Source organism: Erpetoichthys calabaricus, chromosome 17 (genome assembly GCF_900747795.2).
Source record: "Erpetoichthys calabaricus chromosome 17, fErpCal1.3, whole genome shotgun sequence".
Lineage (NCBI taxonomy): Eukaryota > Metazoa > Chordata > Cladistia > Polypteriformes > Polypteridae > Erpetoichthys > Erpetoichthys calabaricus.
In genome coordinates, this window is record NC_041410.2 from 93,519,952 (window position 1) to 93,538,319 (window position 18,368).

General features: G+C 45.0%; 1 protein-coding gene across 1 annotated transcript in view; it reads left to right on the forward strand.

The window, feature by feature from the left end:
* The window catches only part of LOC114667772 (phosphodiesterase 4A, cAMP-specific), a 649,415-nt gene that overhangs the window by 469,592 nt on the left and 161,455 nt on the right, over positions 1 to 18,368 (forward strand).

Genomic DNA, 18,368 nt, shown 5'->3' on the forward strand with positions numbered 1-18,368 from the left:
GGATATTGTTTGGCTTTAAACTTGAAGTCGGAGACTTGTAGATCGTCTAATTCGTGTTGCCATCAGGGAAAAGTCTGGTTTCTTCCCAATGAAGAGGCATATCCACGAGAAATAAAAGATTTGTTGTTTAGTGAAAGAGAAATCCACATATGCGAGCGACAGAGACGTGATGTCTCTCAAGGGGGGGGGGGGGGGGTTAGCGAGCGAAACAAGCAGGGGGCAAAGCCACCTAGTTGTTATTATTATTACTTATTATTTGGCTCTTACCGTTATCTAAGGAGAGATACAATTAGTTACATTTCCTTTGTTTTTCCAGTTGGAGCACAGGCATGGTGTCAGTAGTGGGATTTGAACCCACGACCTCAGGGTTTGAAGTCCAAAGCATTAGCCATGACACTACACTGCTTGCAGTTAAGGCACATGTGACCTTACGGTTTGGTAGGCTTTGCTGTGCCGGGTGAGCTGGCACCAGTGGGGACTCCCAAAAACAGTCCTGAGTTAATCAAACTACGCTGATGTCAGCCGTGGGGTCTGAAGAATCATCACAGCAGCAGGCAGCTGATACAATTGTGCATGAAGCAATGGCTGTGTGTAGCAGGGGAGTGAATATCAAAAAAACAAAAAACTGGCCATAGTAGCGGGACAAAATGTTCCTTTAGCCTTGTGGGCTAAGACCACTATAAAGGATGAGGGGCTATGAATGTCCTGCTGGAGGCCATATCCTGTGCCTTTGTGTAGCCCCAATAAAGGCCTTGCACTTGGATGAAGCTGCTATGAACTTGGCCAATCGGTGTTAGTGACAAATTCAAAGAATCAGCATAGGGGTGTAAAGAGTGGGTAGCTTAATGATGCGATACAGGCTGGTTAACCACTATGCTGTTATAAATAAATATAATAACAATATTTAGATACTAAACTATATTTAAACAACGGTAAGTGTTGTCCATCTGTAATGCAAAAGCTCTGTGAAGCACTTGGTCTTGGTCTTAATTGAGATCTTAGGACGTGCCAGCACTTCTCACAAACTACTTCATCCCAGAATTTAAACTTAAATATGAATGTGGGGGACCACTAAACTATTCCAAACCCCACATTCTCTCCATCCCCCCGAAATCCCACCCCCCAATCCACCATGCGGTGTTTGCTGCAGAAGCTGAACCACCCAGGATGCCACCTCTGCCCTTTTTGGCACTTACTTCAGGGTTGGTCCCACCCGATGTTGGTTCTCACCTGGCATCTTGATGCCTCCATGCTAAGCTCTACTTCACACATCACCACGCTGGCATCTTGAAATGCTGTTGGGTGCAGCAGCAGTACGGCAAGCGACTGAATCAGTTGTTGTCATTTGGCGCCACGTGTGTACGAGAGTTTGAAAAGTAGCGTTATTTTAGAAAGCCGAGACCTCGTTTGTTTGGCATTTCTACCTCGTATTGAGGATGTGAAAGAGAGAACAGAAAAATGATTTTTTCCCTGGAAGTGATCAAATTATCATAAGCGACTCCTTCACTGCTGCAAATGCCCAGTAGGTGACATTAGCGATGCCCTCCTATTCCTACAACTGAGCCCAACCGTGCAAGGCAGTCAGGTGACCTGCATTTCAGACTCTTCTGGTGTTAGCCCATTGACCCCCCGGTCTGGTCCAATTTTAGTTTGAAACCTTACGCTGGTGTTAAGAAGTGGGATGCAGGCTGGCAGTCCCTGGCATGGTTCAGGAGTAGTGCCGCCAAACACTTTACAAACCAAGGGATACGTGCTGCAGAGGTAGGTGAGCTCTTTTTGTCTGCTGTCACATTACCGAGGTGTGTGGTGCACGCTGCTGGTGGTTGAAGTGACCCCCTTACTATCTGTGTAAGGCCCCTCCAGTAGCTAGAAAAGCACTATATAAAAAAATACATTATTTTCAAAATTGCCAATCTGAGCCATGGACCCACAGTGGTGTAATTACTCCTGCCCATGAGTTAAATGCCCTGGCACACCAGGTGAGGCTCTGCCAGTCAGGATCACTTTCCCCTCACAATCGCAGCCCGCCTTTGAGTATCTGCTAAGCCCCTCTCTGCTGTCACTTTTCCCCCTGGCTCGTCACATGCGTGCGCACACACAGTCACACTCGCGCACACACACACATGCGAGGACAGGCTCCAGTGACTCTGGCAGGCAGTGATTAAGGTCTCAGAGCATTTATTGATGTGACAGCTGTAGCCAACGATCTCCTCCCCTCTTTGAAATGCAATCACAGCTCTGACGTCACTGCTTTTCTCTTCTTTCTTTTTTTTTTTTTTTTTTTTTTTTTAAACACATGGGGTCGCCACAAATAAACACACACCCAACTCTCGGCTCCAGTCGGACTGAAAGCCCGGAGTGAGCCAGTGTGCCGGCTGTGATTGATCCAGGCCAGTCACTCCGCGGCCAGCCTGCCTCCTCCTCTCGCGCTGCCTTTGCTATTCCGTGTCACTGAAGCCTTCAGACGTCTTCATTGCAGTCCCCACTAGCCGTTCAATATAAATGGGCAGAACGAGAACTCGCCCCGTCAGCGTAATTTTAACTTGGACTTGAGGACACATGCAGAACATTAAGAAGGGAGAGGCAAACACTGAGGTCAGCATTAGAAAATGAGGGCGGTGCGGCTCGAACTTGAGGAGGTTGTCTTAATCTGCTGGAGACTGCAGTCCGACATCTCCGCTCTTGAGTGGGCGGGCTCCTGCTTGGTGCTCAGTGGGACCGGCTTCCCCCCTACCACCCCTTGTTTATTGCATTAAGCAAGTTGGAGAATGTAGTTGGGTATCAAATTTCCTTGGAGTTTTTCCTTTAAACAAAGTGACCACATGCTTCAAGGAGCTATAAAAGTGCGAGCTGCAGAGAGTAGTGGCAGGAGCTGAGCACCATAACAAAATGGCACAAAGAGCATTTGGGGGACTTAAAACGTTGGATTGTCTCCTTGGAGTCAGTGAGAGGGGCAGTCTTTCTAATATCCATCCATCCATCCATTTCCCAACCCGCTGAATCCGAACACAGGGTCACGGGGGTCTGCTGGAGCCAATCCCAGCCAACACAGGGCACAAGGCAGAAACCAATCCTGGGCAGGGTGCCAACCCACCACAGGACACACACAAACACACCCACACACCAAGCACACACTAGGGCCAATTTAGAATCGCCAATCCACCTAACCTGCATGTCTTTGGACTGTGGGAGGAAACCCACGCAGACACGGGGAGAACATGCAAACTCCACGCAGGGAGGACCTGGGAAGCGAACCCAGGTCCCCAGGTCTCCTAACTGCGAGGCAGCAGCGCTACCCACTGTGCCACCGTGCTGCCCTCTTTCTAATATAGTGCCTTTTAAACAGGCAGAGCCCTTCATAAGGGAGAGCACTCTGAACACTGGCATGGTGTGTCTCAACCAGAGATGGAATTAACAGTTTTTAGTGTAGTTCAGTAACATACAAGGGTGAAATCCGTACAAGAGCACAATATACAGCCTAGAGGAAACTCTATAACCAGTATATTATTATTTGGCTGACACCTTTATCCAAGGCGACTTACAGCATTTCGGATACTATGGGTTACATTTATTTAAGTTTTCCAGTTGAAACACAGGCAGGCGAAGTGACTTGCTCAGTGTCACACAACGTCAGTAGTGGGGTTTGAACAGACATCCTCAGGGCTTGAAGTCCAAAGCCACGTTGCCTATAGACGTCAGACTCGCCCTCTTAGCCAATCACTTCATTTTATCTGATCTTTATTACTATTATTAATAGAGTGCTTTACGGTGTGAGCAGCATCCCAAAGTTGTAATAAGCAGCACGCACAACCAGCGAAATAGATGGATAAATAGACAGCTATGAAAGGCACTATACAAACGACAGATAGATTGGTAGATAGATGTGAACGCCAGTATATATGATAGATTGATATGAAAGGCACGCTACAAATGACAGATAGATGTGAAAGGCACTATATAATAGACAGAAATGAAGTGCACTATGTAATAGACAGATGTAAAAGGCACTACAGTGATCCCCCGCTATATCGTGGTTCAGCTATTGCGCTCCTGCTATATCACGGACTTCTCTGTGGAACATGTGTCATTTTCTATCACAGAAATCTGCGGTTTTATAGTGATCGTTTTTTATGGGTTTTTGACAACTTTCTACGTTGAAATAAGCATTTTTCTATGCTAAACTATTAATAACAACAATGTATTACTGTAATTATAACATATATATATATACCTGTACTGTATATAAATAAAAATGGAGTAAAAATTCAGTAAGTACATCCTACCTGTAGTGTACTTTGCAGCCAATTCATAACGAAGCATACGGTTTTCAGCAGTCACTACATTTGCTAGATAAAAGTTCATTAGAGCAATATTATAATTTATAATAACTAACCTGCGGTGGGTTGGCACCCTGCCCGGGATTGGTTCCTGCCTTGTGCCCTGTGTTGGCTGGGACTGGCTCCAGCAGACCCCCCGTGACCCTGTGTTCGGATTCAGCGGGTTGGAAAATGGATGGATGGATGGATAATAACTAATGTATACGTAACATTTAATGTGTTTACACAGTGTGTTTTAATAAATTTACATGTGTTTAAAGCGCGAGGGAGGAGTATTTTAAGACTTAAACTATAACAAAAAATGTTTATTTATATGCTCTTTCTATATCGTGGATGTTCACCTATCGCTGATGGGTCTGGAATGTAACTTCCGCGATAGGCGTGGGATCACTGTATATAACAGATGTAAAAGGTACTATAGAAATGATAGATAGATGGCTATGAAAGGCACTATACAAACGATGATAGATGTGAAAGGTGCTATATAATAAACATGAAAGACACAATGTAATTGATGTTAAAGGCACTACATGATAGATAGATGTTAAAGGCACTTCATAATAAATGGATGTACAAGGCACAGTACAAATGATGGATGGATGGATGGATATGAATGGCATCATACAAACAATAGATGTGAAAGGTGCTATACAAATGACAGATAGTTATGCAAAGCACTATATCATAGATGGACAAACTTTATTTGTTCCCACACTGGATTTTTAATTAAATAAATAAATAAACATACTCACATTATGGTCTGATCATACACCCCAGATTTTCCAATCTGCTTATCCAGTTCTGGTTAATGGGATGGCAAGTGTCTCCACTGATGGGAGCAAACCCTGAACAGCACATACTCCGGCTGTGTCCACATTTCTGTGTTTTCATTTCAAAACGGCTTTTTTTTTTTCCCCGTCCACACTAGCATTTTCACATTGTTTATGAAAGTATCTCCTTTCACCCTAAAATGAATGAAAACTCATATGACGTAGACATTCGCCTACACTGTGCGTGTGTACATGGATAGGAAATCCCGAAAGTGAGTGGTAACACCAGCAGCCACAGGATTTATCACAAAGCTGCAGTGACTGGTAAATGATTTGTCTTTTTGCGCTTGTATGCATCATTCAAACACATCAGATAGGCAACACAACAAGTGCTGTGGAAATCAGCTTCTCTGTGCCTGCTAAGTTGGAATGTGGCTTTCCTCCATCAAGGGTGACCCATCAGGACATTGTAATGAGCAGGATCCAATCAGGGAAGGGTCACATAGCAAGCAGGAACCAATCAGAGCTCTGTTAGTCTGCATTTTGAAAAATCGGCATGTTCACCCATCTACATTACAATTCTGAGGCTGGTGATGGGCATTTCGATTCACTTAACTGATTTGTTTCCTTCCAACTGTTTGCTTAATTAAATCAATCTTCCATACACAAAGCATAACAACACATTTAAGATTCATAATTAAAATAAGACATTTCGTTACAGATTCACAAGTGAATCAGAATGTGCAACTTGTAATGATTTGTTCATGAATCCAATGAATGAGAATCGTTTGACCGATTTTTGGGTAGTGACTCGTGCGAGACGCATGACGCTGGTGGTTGTTGTGCGTGACATCCCACAGGACATACACTAGGCTGGAACCTGCAACCACCATGCAGGAGTGCTGACTACAGCACTGGACAAACTGGTGAGGAAGGCAGGCTGTATTGTTGGCATGGAGATGGACAGTTTGACATCTGTGGCGGAGCGATGGGTGCTCAGCAGGCTCCTATCAATTATGGAGAATCCACTGCATCCACTAAACAATGTCATCTCCAGACAGAGGAGCAGCTTCAGCGACAGACTGCTGTCACCGTCCTGCTCCACTGACAGACTGAGGAGATCGTTCATCCGACACACTATGAGACTCTTCAATTCCACCCGGGGGGGTAAACGTTAAAATTATACAAAGTTATTATCTGCTTTTTACCTGCATTGTTATCAATCTTTAATTTTTAATATTGTTTTTTATATCAGTATGCTGCTGCTGGAATAGGTGAATTTCCCCTTAGGATTAATAAAGTATCTATCTATCTATCTATCTATCTATCTATCTATCTATCTATCTATCTATCTATCTATCTATCTATCTATCTATCTATCTATCTATCTATCTATCTATCTATTTATCTATCTATCTATCTATCTATCTATCTATCTATCTATCTATCTATCGGCATAGTGCAGCTTAAAGAAATACGACTTGCTCAGAGTAACTTGGCATACAGATGACACACACTCTTTACTAGACTGTAGGTTGCTATAGTACCTCGCTTGGTGATGTCACCTCACAACAGTCTTTGAGAGCATTGATGAAGTGCATGTGTGTGTTAGGGACAGTTTGAATATAAGTGGCTCCCTGAACGCTGCAGCGCTATGCTCGGTGGTCTTATCCCAGAGCCCTGCTTAAGCACAACACATATTTGATAAGTGTGTGTGTGAAGCGTGCCACTTGAGCAGGGCTTGACCAGTCCACTTGATATAGCGCCTTACACTAGCCCACAATTCCTGCTCAATTTACACGCAGCAGATTCATTAAACACCACTTCTGGATTCAGTCTCTTTAAATGATATACTGTACAGCGTCCCTCTATTCTGTTTAAGTTATAGAAACACATAAATATTAGAGATGACTCACTAAAGGACACACGGGGCATAATTCTTATGATACAGCGCCTTGTGTAGTCGACATATCATGGAAGTGTCCGTAATGTAATGCAGCTTTAATTTGAATACAGATGACTAACTAAAGGCCACACAGTGGCTTATTCACATTTTTGATGTAGCGCCTGGCTACATCAAAGTCAATTTACACATTGATGAGTCACTTTAGACCCCACAAAGACTCGCTTTAAATTTTTTAGTTTAGCATCCTGCTCTGTGTAAGTGTCATGTGACTTAGATGAAGTGCATTTGTGTTCGGGACCCTGAAGGCCACACTGGACACAGTCAGTTTGGTTTAACACCATGCTTGGTGGACATCACTCCATAACTACAGTATTTATACACAAGTAAGAAAAGTGTCAGAGATGAGATGAGGATCAGAACCTCCAAGTCTGAAGTTGTGGATCTCTCTTAGAAAAAAGTGGATTTATTTCGCTTGGTTTTCGGGGACAACTGCCCTTAGTGGAGGAGTTTAACTATCTCAGGATCTTGCTCGTAAGTGACGGAAGACAGTTACGTGAGATCGACAAGTGGATGGAATGGAGGTAGCCAGTCCGTGGTGTTAAAGCTTCCGTGTCCTCACTTATGGTCATGAACTTTGGGTAATGGCTGAAAGCAGAAGCAGCAAAAATGGGGTTTCTTCAGACAGCAGCTGGCCAGACATTCCCTGATAAGGTGTGAGGCTAATCAATTTGGGTGAGCCTTAAAGTGCTCCTCTAAATGGAGATAAAGATGATGTCATAAAGATGCCCCCCTGGCACATGCTACTGGATGGAGACCCTACGACAGAACCAGGACACTCTGGAGCACTTACATCTTTTGGCTGGCTTAGGAACACTCAAAAATTCCCTAGGAAGAGCATGAATCTGTAATTGGGGACAGGGAAGTCTGGGCTGATCTGCCTGTCCTGCTGCCACCATGACCTTCATCAGATGATGAGATGTACCCGAGTCTGAAGTATAAGACGGGTTATATGAAGGTCACGTGTTTAAGATAGCAGTTGTTTGGAGATCTTCTCCCACTCTTAGGCGTCTAGAAGCTTCTTTCTGAAGGCCATGGAGAGTCCTTTTGATCTTGGCATGGTGAAGACATCCATCCGTCCATCCATTTTCCAACCCGCTGAATCCGAACACAGGGTCACGGTGGTCTGCTGGAGCCAATCCCAGCCAACACAGGGCACAAGGCAGGAACCAATCCCGGGTAGGGTGCCAACCCACCGCAGGACACACACAAACACACCCACACACCAAGCACACGCTAGGGTCAATTTAGAATCTCCAATGCACCTAACAAGCATGTCTTTGGACTGTGAGAGGAAACCGGAGCACCCGGAGGAAACCCACGCAGACACGGGGAGAACATGCAAACTCCAACCACAATTCAACAACAAAGAGCAATCCAAACTAAGTGGCTGAGGTTTAAATAACACACCAGATCCACTTTTGTGATGTGCTAATCGTTTCCGCCTCATTCTAATGCGAGATATTTCAGGTATTCATAAATGGAGGATTGCTCTTAACTTTTTCCATGTGCAAAAAAATGGCATTTATTAAAATTATACAAAGGACTACAAATATAAATGTCTTTAGCCTTCTGTCTATTGTGTTTGTGTGCAATAAACAATGTCGCTGACTCCTCACTGAGGTATGAAAAGATCATTAACATTCCTCATGAGGCCAACCTTTGAAGCAATCTTATGACATTTTTCGAAGGAGCTCCACTATTAATCCATTATTCTAAAGGAGTTCACAAATCGTTCAGTGTATCCATGTTTGAACCCCTGACTGGGGTCTCTTTTGTTCATTCTTGATTCTTTTATCAATGATGATTATACGCATCGTTCTTTATTTTTCATGTTGTCTGTGTGTATATATAAGACGTTGCATTTTTTTGAGAGGTTCCTCCGGTGGCGGGGCCAACTGCTTGTCACTGCCCTATAAATCCAGAGGGTCTCCCATAGTTCCTAGCGGTTCATTGTGAATGCGCTGTGGAGTTGGCGAGTTCTTGTGTTTTTGTGAATTTCTGGATCTGCTCTAGAGAAGAAAGGAATGAAGGTCAGTGGGACCACCAAGACATAATACATGTGTGTGAATGAGAAGAAGCTCAGTGGAATGGTGAGGATGCAAGGAGTAGAGTTGGCGATGGTGGATGAGTTTGAATACTTGGGAGCAACAGTACAGAGTAATGGGGATTGTGGAAGAGAGGTGAAGAAGAGAGTGCAGGCAGGGTGGAATGGGTGGAGAAGAGTGTCAGGAGTGATTTGTGACAGACGGGTATCAGCAAGAGTGAAAGGGAAGGTCTACAGGACGGTAGTGAGACCAGCTATGTTATATGGGCTGGAGACGGTGGTACAGGAGACAGAGCTGGAGGTGACAGAGGTAAAGATGGTAGGATTTGCATTGGGTGTGATGAGGATGGACAGGATTAGAAATGAGGACATTAGAGGGTCAGCTCAAGTTGGATGGGTGGGAGACAAAATCAGAGAGGCGAGATTGCGTTGGTTTGGACATGTGCAGAGGAGAGATGCTGGGTATATTGGGAGAAGGTTGCTAAGGATAGAGCTGCCAGGGAATAGGAGAAGAGGAAGGCCTAAGAGAAGGTTTATGGAAGTGGTGAGAGAGGACATGCAGGAGATGAGTGTGACAGAGCAAGATGAAGAGGACAGAAAGATATGGAAGAAGATGATCTGCTGTGGCAACCCCTCAGTAGCTGAAAGAAGAAGAAGAAGATTGTATCAAGGCTGTGTTTGCTTTGGATTGCATTATTGTTCAGACAACTCCTCTTTGCCTTTTGTGCTCCACAGAGCTTCATTCTTGTTACAAGAATATATGAAATAAACCCTTTTATTTTTATGAAGTCCTGGTTTAGCAGTATACCCCCCTCTACTGGGCACTTTTAGAAGTGTTTTTGAGGAACTGCCGGTTTCTTTACTGCTTGAACTCTTAAGTTAGAACAATAATCCTGTTCTTGGGTCTGATTATGGTACCAATTTTTTGTGTTTGGGTCCCCACATCAAAACGTTTAAGGACCGCTGCTCTATAAAAATCCTGCAGGGTAAAGCAGTTCTTACAGATGCTTCTAGATAACTCCTAAAAGGCCACCCTCCACCCTCCTTATGCTTGTTAGTGGCCTGCTATGTTTCAGTTATGTAAGTGCATCTGCTCCGCTGTGCTCTTTTCACAAAAGCATTAGCTTTAACCAAACACCTTAAAAGTTTGTGTTGGGACAGGCCTCCTGACTCCACGCCCCATCTCTGAAATCCAGTTCCGGGATTTAAGTCAGACGAAGTGCTGCAACACCTTGAGGCTCTGGAAGGCGTGTCAGTCTGACGAGAGTGAGGGGAAGTCTGCTCGCTCTCTCTCTCTCTCTCTCTCTCTCTCTCTCTCTCTCTCTCTCTCTCTCTCTCTCTCTCTCTCTCTCACTCGCTCTGCTGCTCTCTCTCTCTCTCTCTCTCTTTCGATGTGTCCTGCTCCTGTTTTCCGAAAGCCGGCGAAGCACTCCAGCACCCGGAGCGGAGAGATCGGAGTGAGAGCGGGAGACATTGGAGGGGTGAGAGTGCCAACGATTGCTACATGAGGCGTTCGTGTTCCTGGGGCTTACATGCCTTCCAAAGCCTTCATGACCTCAGGGCTTCTCAGGCTTCCAGCCCCAACACTGACCAGGCCCTCAGTGGAAATGCACTTTTCATTCAGCGAGGAGGATATAAAGCACCACCGACTCACTAAGTCTGTTAGGTCAGTCCCGTCTCTTTTCTTTACTTCTGCACTAAGGGGATGTGGTGTTGGTGTTGGTGGGGGGGGAAATGATTTGTGTTTATTTGGCTCAAGAGAACAGTCTGGGCTGCTAAACACTGTGCCCTGTGAAAGAAGGAGACGAGTTCTAAGTGGACTAGACAGGGAGACACTTGCTGGCCAGGTGAGTCAGTTGGTGGCCAGCAGGTCTGTGATGATTCCAGAAAGTCCTAATGGGCAGAGTGCCACACTAACTGCCATACACTTGGACAGCATGGTGCAGTCGGGATTCTCTAGTACTTGTGTGTTTGAAGCAGTTTCAGTGGAGACACCTTACTGTTCTCCTAAAGTGTTGTTTCTCAGCTGTCCCAGCAGTGCCATTCACTGTGTTCTAGCATTTTGGTATGTCTGTGCGTGCGTATTTTGCCTGACCCGTTAGAGCAGATGGGGCATGTGTGACTGCTGATAATCCACTCGGTACAGCCGTTTGCAGAAGAGATTGGCATGCTAGATAGCTAACTCCAGGCTGAACTGGGGAAGTGCATACCGGTGAGTGTCACAAAAGACAGGAAATCTTCTGACTTCATCAGTGCTGTCTGTGGGACACTCCTACGAACCTCTAGATGTGACAAAGCCACTCCTCCAGGAGTGTAAGATGCTCGTGCCAAGTCAGTTCAGTAGAATGGGGCAGTTTCTGCATGCCCTACAGCCTGCCATGGCAGAAACCAACCCTGGCTGGGATGCCTGTTTGCTGAAGGTCACGTGAATGCACAGATCCACACAGGGCACCATTTTAAAATTGTCAGGTCACCTCACTGCTCACCTTTGAGGTATGGGAGTAGGAGGAGGAAGAGGAGGAGGAGGAAGAGAGCTCATGGGGGCACAGAAAGAACATCCATCCAAATTGAGCCCACCTGCAGTAGTGAGTCTCGGCTTCCTCTCAAAGACTGCATGACAGTATTCTAAATTGGCCTGATGGGAGTGAGGGTCCCCTCTGATTGACTGGCATCTTTTCTGAGTGTTTCTTGGCATGCATCTAATTTTGCTGACACCCCTCCCCCAACCATGATCATATTAATAATAATTTATTATACAGTATTTATACTAGCTGTGTAAGCCTGTGCTGTAAAAAGCCCGGGGTCCCAACTTACTCAGAGTGCTTTACGTATGTTTTCTAAAGATAACCAGAGGCACAAACATAGTTACATCTGAGGTGCAGGTGGTTTTTGCTGCTGGGCCACACAAATGCAAGTAATGTATGGCAGTTTGGGTCAAATAATCAAATTAATATTTAATTAGCAGCTGAAAATGAAATATTGAACAGGCAAAAAACACAACAATTAATGAAATGTAATTAGTTTGACTGGCAAAATACAAATTGGCCCTACGTGAATGTGAGGGTGTGTGTCTGTATGTGCGAGTTGGTCCTGAATTAAATTGAGTGTACTATAATATAATGTATAATATAATATAGCAGTCTTACACATACAGTGCTGTGAAAGGGTATTTGCCTCTCTTCAGATATCCTCCATTTTGCATATTTTACACAATGAATGGCCTCAGACCCTCAAACAAAAGCATGATCGGGCCAGGCCAGTAGTTATGTTGCAGCGGGCAGAAGTGCTGGAGAGGCCAGCAGGGGGCACTTACCCAGTGGTCTTTGTGTGGATCCCAGTGCAGTGTGCTGTGCTATAAGAACTGGTGCCACGCTTTGGATGAGATATAAAGCTGTGGTCCTGACTGAATGTGGTCAGCAAACATGCCACTCTTTACAATAAAGGTGCCCACAAGCCTTTTCTGATGTCCGGGCTAAATTGTCCATCATGGCCTAGTCATTCTGCCCCCATAATCACCCCCCGTCTCTCTCTCCCCTTCACCTCCTGATAGCTAATGTGTGGTGAGTGTAAGATGCCTGTCATCACCTCATTCAGGTGGTGGTGGAAGTGGCTGCCCACACCCTGTATGGAGAGCTTTGAGTAGTCAGAAAAGCGCTATAGAAATATAATGTCTGATCTGAAGAGAACTGGAGTGAACACACAATCCAATTCTTAAATTGTTGTTTTCTTTATTCAATGAACAAAGTTCTGGATCACCCCTGTGAAAAAGTGATTGCACCCACAGCTTCGGTGCTTGGCGGCTGCACCTATATCTGAACACTTCCTCTGGTTTGATCTTGGCCTTTCATGTTGCTCGCTCTTCTTTGCAGAACTGCTTTAATTCTGACACATGGGCAGGTTTGCTAATTTAAGGTCTGGCTGAGACATCGCTGTCGGGTTCATGTCGGGACTCTGAAACTGGAATTTTATTTCTTCTGAGTCTTTCAGTGGTAGAGCTGCTTTTGTGTTTTGGGTCATTGTCATGCTGCACAGCACGATTACTCGTCAATTTCACATGATGGACAAGATACTGTACATTCTCTTTAAGAATATTCTGGAATAGTGTAGAATTCTATGCACTCTTACACTAGCCAACCCCATGTCTTACTGTAGCTCCCATGTCCTTACTGGGACAACTGATGTTACTCTTGGACAGCAGTGATTTCTGCCTTGCTACTCCCCCATGAATTTCTCATTCTGTTTCTTGTTGCGAAATCATGAAAATGACTTTAGTCAAAGGCTGGAGAGGCCTGCAGTTCCTTAGATGTTTATCTGGGATCCTCTGTGATCTCCTGAATAAGCCATCACTGTGCCTTTTATGGTCATTTTGGCCTTTACTGGGCAGATTCCCCATATCTGGAGATAATGGCTCTCACTGTGGTGTGGTGTCGTGGAGTCCCAGAGCTTTACAAATGGCTTTGTTGCTGTTTCCTGATTGGTGGCTTTCAACAACTTGAAACTTTTTTTTTTCTTCCTTATCTCTTCTGGAATTTCCTTTGTTTGAGGCATAGCTCTCATTGTAACAGTCAGTATATGGAGAGGTTCAGATTCTGCGGTCAGTCAGCTTATCAGTTCACTTTGGTCAGCTGTGTGAGTGCATCACAAAGGAAGTCATTAGAACATTAGAACAATCTGGATGAGAACAGGCCATTCAGCCCAACAAAGCTCACCAGTCCTATCCACTTAATTCTGTTAATAGTTTTGAAGGTCCCTAAAGTCCTATAGATTACCACACTACTTGGTCACTTATTCCATGTGTCTGTGGCTTTCTGTGTAAATAAAAACTATCAAATGTTTGTGCGAAAATTTGCCCTTAAGTTTCCAACTGTGTCCCCGTGTTCCTGATGAACTCATTTTAAAGTCACCGTCTCGATCCACTGGACTAATTCCCTTCATAATTTTAAACACTTCACTCAGGTCTCCTCTTAATCTTCTTTTGCTTAAACTGTAAAGTCTCAGCTCTTTTAATCTTTCCTCTTCCCCTGTAGCCCTGGAATCAGCCTAGTCGCTCTTCTCTGGACTTCCTCTTGTGCTGTTATGTCCTCTCTGTAACTTGGAGACCAAAACTGTACACAGGACTCCAGATGAGGCCTCACCAGTGTGTTATAAAGCTTGAGAACATATCCACCACCCTGCGTCACAGTTGGAAATGTGAAACATGTCTGCTGTTACTGTGGCCAAACAGCTCTTATCTTTGGTTCACCTGTCCAGAGTGCTTTGTTCCAGCTGGCCTGGTCTTTGCCTAGATGTTCAATGACAAACTGTAGTTGTGCTCTGATGTTCCTGTTGGACAGCAAATGCTCTTTCTTAACACCTTGTATGCTGTGTGTAATCTCTTTCTGATTGTAGATGCATGAACTTTGACACTAGCTATTGCAAGATCTAACTGCACATCCCGCGATCGGATTTTGAAGTTCTTGGAGACTTGTTTTAGTATCAAATAGTCAACATTTGAGCTGAATTTACCAATCCTGGACAAATTGGTAGTTGTTAAAAATCGATTTTCCTTACAGTGGAATGACTGATTTCAAATTATCTGGTTAACATTTTAACTCCCTCGCCAGACCCCTAGGCATCCACAACCACCTTGGCGAGGTCCTCTTTTTGATGTTGGTTCGATGACACCAGACACATCAGTAACAAAGAGAAAACCAGACCCTCGATAGCTGTGATTTAAAAGACGTTCGGGACCACCTGCAGACTTTCTGATCATTGGCAGCCCATCTGGAACATCTGATTCTAATGGAGTGATAAATGTTGGGATGGGCCTAGTTTTTGCTTGTAATTAATTTGTAATTTTGTTGGTTTAGATTATGAGAATGAATACGCAGTGCCAGTTTGATGTGTCATTTGTTCAAGCAGCTCACCTTTATTCTGTAGGCACTTTTTGCATGAAGATTGAATGTTTGTCTGTTCAAATACGTTGAAAGCATCAACAGTTTCCAAGGGTGTACTTACTTTTTCACATGACTGCATGTACAGCCTATTAGGACAATATGGACCCATTTACTTTAAAAGAACGAGGAACTTGTGTTACTACCTCTTCTTCTTCTTTCGGCTGCTCCCGTTAGGGGTTGCCACAGCGGATCATCTTCTTCCATATCTTACTGTCCTCATCATCTTGCTCTGTCACCCCCCATCACCTGCACGTCCTCTCTCAACACATCCATAAACCTTCTCTTAGGCCTTCCTCTTCTCCTCTTGCATACAAGCTCTATCCTTGGTACCCTTCTCTCATTATACTCGGCATCTCTCCTCTGCACATGTCCAAACCAACACAATCTCACCTCTCTGACTTTGTCTCCCAACTGTCCAACTTGAGCTGACCCTCTAATGTCCTCATTTCTAATCCTATCCATCCTCATCACCCCCAGTGAAAATCTTAGCATCTTTAACTCTGCCACCTCCAGCTCTGTCTCCTGTGCCACCGTCTCCAGCCCATATAACACAGCTGGTCCCACTACCGTCCTGTAGACCTTCCCTTTCACTCTTGCTGGTACCCGTCTGTCACAAATCACTCCTGACACTCTTCTCCACCCACTCCACCCTGCCTGCACTCTCTTCTTCACTTCTCTTCCACAATCCCCATTACTCTGTACTGCTGATCCCAAGTATTTAAACTCTTCCATCTTCACCAACTCTACCCCCCTCATCCTGACCATTCCTCTGACCTCCCTCTCACGTACACACATGTGTTCTGTCTTGGTGGTCCTACTGACCTTCATTTTTCTCCTCTCTAGAGCAGATCTCCACCTCTCCTCAACCCTCTCCCTACTCTCGCTACAGATCACAATGTCATCAGCAAACATCATAGTCCACCAATCTAAAAATACCTTTTTCTTCATGCATATGAAATTCATTTTATGTTGAGAAGTCATACAAACAGCCAGAAGGAATGTAAGCTGTGTGATTAGTTTTGATTGTATAGCTCCTGCAGTTCTGTTTGCTCAGTGCTAAGAGGAGGGTGACTTTCCAAAGCAGCGGATTGTCACACTTGGCACAGCTACACAGGTGTTGGCCTACTGGGGCTGCTCTTCAGGTGTGTTGCTTTCGCTTTTCTTGCCCACGCCCGGTGCATAGCAGCCACGCTGTCTCTGCCTACCAAATCCTGCAGCTGGAAGTCTGGCAGCGCTGGAGCTTGACGGTTGACTCTCATCTTGTCGTCTTGTTACGGTCACAGGCACAGCTGTGTGAGGGTCACGGCTAACATAAACTTGGAGAGGCCAAAGCCGAAACGTAAGATCAAATTTAAAAATAAAACCAGGGAATGGCTGAGTGGTGGGAAACTCGGCCGCCACAAAGCATACTGACGTTTTTTTTTCCTGCTCGTCTCAGACAACCAAGTGTGGCTACTTCAGAGAGTGCCCTGCACGTGGCACACTTATCTTCGTATCCTTTACAAATCTTTCTTTGTTCCTGCGAGTCAGAGCCTCTGTGTTACAATTGCATTGCTGTAGCCTGATGGACCTTGACTGCCTTTGGGTTCAAATCCTCAGGACAGAGGTGATGGGATTGGGAGACATTAGGTGCTCGTTCTCGGATGGTGCTTGTTTAGCCCTTTGACGGACTGGTGCCCCTTCCATGATTGGTCTTGACCTCGTGCTCCGTACTCCTGAGTTGAGCTCCACCCAAAGCCCCCACCCCACCCATGACCCCAAATTGGGTTCAGCAGATATCACCTTCCATGCCAAACCCAATACTACGTTAAACAGTGTGGCTGCTAGAGGGCATCTCGGGACCCTAAACCCTTGACACAACTACACATACACCAGTCCTAGGATTGGATAACCTTTGATTTGAAGTTACACAAGTCACAAATCCTTCCTTCCACTCCCAACCCTCCTCCAGCAAGTGTTGTATAAGATGAGAAGGACCCTTTTATGATGGGACCAGGAGTTGCCTGAAATTAGCACATGTAGGCCAGGCAGCAACTCCTCAGAAGTACAGACAGCCATTCACTACAGTTCACCCTGGAACCCAACAGGGCTGCCCAACAGGACTCCAGTTCCCAGTATGCCTTGTAGGTGTTGTCATGGGTGCACTGGCCTATGGACGCTGCCATCTAGTGGATCAGGGAAGCATGTAGCCCTGGAAGGCTGTCTCCCCTGTCCACCCATTGTATGGTCCCGTCGAGGAAATAAACACCATCCATTCCAGCCGGGACATCAATCCGATATACAGTAGTCTCCCATTACAACAGATGCATATTATTAATCCAGTTTAAGAGCAGGCAGGTGGGTAATGGGGCACACCGTGTGATCTGGTACTCTCATCACGACTACTCCTGCCCTAGAGCCAGTAAGAGGGACAAATTGCTAAAATGGGCATTTTGATACCAAGTAACATCTAATGCATCCGTAATGGTATCCATTTGGTATCATAATATTCTTCAATGGCATCTGTAATGGCATCATTTGATATCTTCCTGGTCGACATGGTGGCGCAGTGGTAGCACCGCTGCCTCTCAACATGGATGACAGAGTTCTAGTTGCAGCTGCTTCCTGTGTGGAGTTTGCATGTTCTCCCCATATCTGTCTGGGTCTCCTAAGACCTGTGCAGTTAAGCAGATTGGCGACAGTAAATTGGCCCCTGATGGGTACCCCTTTGGTGGGCTGACACCCTGCCCAGGTTTTGCTCCTGCCTTGTTCTTGATTCTTGCAGGGATAGGCTTCAGCATCCCCATGACCCTGCTCCAAAAAGTCAGGTTTAGAAAATGGATGGATCTCTCAACACTTTTTTTTCTTCCTTTTTAAAGATTAAATGTACTCTCAGTCTGGAATAACATTTTCCTTGTGCAGTTCATCTGGACTTCACTAACACATTGCACACTTTAGCTTCTTGATTTGGAACTGGAATCATTCAGGTTTCTTAGAAGACGTTCGTTCACTTTGGGAATTTGGAGTAGACCCCCATTTGATTCGCCACAGACAGAAGTTTAAACGCGGCCCCCTTTGGTCAGGTCTCGCTAGTGGCCATGTCAGGTCGCTTTGGCTGGCTTATAGTTTTGGACCAGATCTGCGTGGACTGAGTGCAGATTTTCAGTTTTAAGTATTAGATGAAGGGTGACACGGTGGACCTGCTGCTTACATCGGTTCCTTTAAAGTGTCTCGTCTGTTTTTGCTTGTTTTTCTTGGTGTAACAGTTAAGACTTTGGTCTTCAAACTCTGAGGTCATGGGTTCAAATCCCACTAATGACAAAGTGTTACCCTGAG